Source organism: Octodon degus, unplaced genomic scaffold (genome assembly GCF_000260255.1).
Source record: "Octodon degus isolate 3935 unplaced genomic scaffold, OctDeg1.0 scaffold00008, whole genome shotgun sequence".
Lineage (NCBI taxonomy): Eukaryota > Metazoa > Chordata > Mammalia > Rodentia > Octodontidae > Octodon > Octodon degus.
Window position 1 is genome coordinate 13,165,466 of NW_004524584.1, and position 2,605 is coordinate 13,168,070.

The following is a 2,605-nucleotide window of genomic DNA, read 5'->3' on the forward strand; positions in this document are numbered from 1 at the left end:
AGCCCTGCACTTTCAACTTTTTTTTTTTTTTTTTTTGGTGGAACAGGGGATTGAACTCAGGCCCTTGCGCTTGCCAGGGAAGCGCTTATTCCACTGAGCCATCTCCCTGGCCCTGCACTTTCAACTTTGATTGTGCCTTGAGAAAAAGATGCCACCTGTATCAGCTTGAGACAGATAACCACAACCCTAAAATTCTGAAAACTCTCCTCTCAGAGGTACAGACTAAAGACTCGCCTCTGGGCCTGTCCATCAACCACACCACCTCACTGGCATGCCCACTGTTGCTATCAAATGTCACAGAAAACACAGAGGCATCCAGTCACACATCAGCCTGAGAGACCACTAGTCACCTTGGGCAAGATATCCATGCTATCAACAATAGAAAGGAGATTCCTTTTTCTACTTGCATGTTGCTAACATCCTGAGATGAAGGGCCAGCTCACTTGGACTCAATTGCCACCACAGGTTCAGCATGCTTTTACCTTGGCTTTGCATCTGTGTACCCACGTGCCAACATAGAATGACTGTCAGCAGCTCCTTCTGACTCAGTTTAATACTGAAGAATGCCACCACATTTTAGAAGGGGCCCATGCATGGTTAAAGTCAAAAGTCCATGCCACTGAGGTTGAACCTGATGCTTGGGTGAACACAATCCTCCCCCAGGCGAGTCCAAACTGGGACCTTAATGTGACAGAGGCCCATAAAGCCTTAGGTTGGTACTATACTGCTGTCCTGGAAGACCTCAAAGAGGGAGGTAAAAAGCCAATAAACATGTCTAAAGTTACTGAAGGTATCCACTGGAGCCCCCACTGAAAGAAATTCTCCCAAAGCAGATCTTGTGAGACTGATGGACACCTCATCAAGCAAGAATTCCTGTACATGTGTCAGTGCTCTCTACTTCTCCTTGGATGTGACCACCTCCTTCATACTAGAGTCCTCTGTTCCAGATTTAATATTGGCTCTGACTGTACCCTGGGAGGAAGAATAACACCTATATCAGCCTGAAATACCTGATAATAATAACCCTGAAAATCTGAGACTCATTTCCAGAAGTATGGACAAAGGACCCCCATGGGGGGCTTGCTATCAATCATGTCCCTTAGATGGTTGAGTTTTGTCCCAAGGCCACCCTCCCCAGAATCAAAAAATATACCTCTTCTGCCTCTAAAGACAGTTCAAGATCTCTGAGTGTCTGATGCCGGCATAATTGCCCTCCATATGTGTTGTCCACACAAAAGCTCTGCTACAATGTCTGGCAGAAACTGGTTATAAGAAAGAAACTTCATGACTTTCTTGGAGCTCCTGGCTTCAGTCAGACTGTCAGTCCCTGGGAGTGCCTAATGCTTCTCTTTGCCTCTGTGCTCTATCAGCCACTGTTCTTCTGATTGTGCAAGCTGACAAGCTCACCTTAGACCCAGACTTAACGTCCAGGTGCACCATGTTCTATTGGGATGAACTGTTGTAAAGCAGGACCTCCTGACAGATGCTGAGTTCATGCTGTTCATGGATGGAAGTAGCTCTGTTGGAAATAAAGTCCAACAGACTAGATACCTTGGGCAATGATATTTTGGCCAAAATTCTTCTGCAGGGATGATCTACACAACAAACTGCTTCCTGTTGCTGTTTTGAAAACTTCCACCAACAATGCAAAATAATACAAGCCAGAGGCCTAAGTCCCTTCTAGGGATCCAGTTGACTAAAACTCCAGCATTCTTGGAAGATCAGAGCCAGACCTGCAAGAACACTTTGTTGTGCAAGCCCAAGTCTCTGCTGGCACCCAGCCCTCTGCAGTCAGCTCAGGCTTGAGTGCCTGTGTCACCATCTCCCATTCCCTACCCATACTGAGAAGAAAGTTAGCAGGGACCTATTGTACAAGAATCAGCCTTCAATATGACCTACCCTTGATCATTGGCAGTGACAATGGGCTTAACTTTGTAGTAGAGGTAATTAAAAAACTAGATTAAATAAAAACTACATACATCTTATAACCAGTTAAAAGGTCAGCTATATCTTTAAACATTCGTGCATACACATATAATCCAGGTACATATTAACTACCTCTACAAGTATCAGAAATCCAGGTTTAGATCTGCTGAAAAATTTACCTGGACAGCTCCCCTGAGGATTACTCTGAAGAGACAATGCACACACAACTGAAACCTGAGGACATTGTTCGCAGGATTGCTCTATTCTATTCTTCTTGATTTTTGTGTCTTTTCAGGCTGATTACACCAGTTCTTGCTTCCCCACTCCATAGTAGCTCTATTTCTTTGCCTTAATCTATGTGGATGATTGCTCCAAGACAATGGAACAATCAATCAATCACTTGACAAAGATTTGGTGAGCATCCAAGACACACTGGACACTCTCCTAGATCAGATTAGCTCCTTTACTACCTTGCCAGAATAATGTCACAGAACAGACAGGCCTAAATTTTAGTTGGTCCTTGTCTCAGAAGAGCACATATAATATGCCCAGCAAAGATTTTCTGGGGAAAGTAAAAGGGGAAGAATGTAACAGAAATGCCCCCTGCCCAGCCAATCTACATCAGTTTCTTAGTTTCTCAGGTAATAGTTCCTGTTCCAGTTCTGGTTGCTTCTGTCTC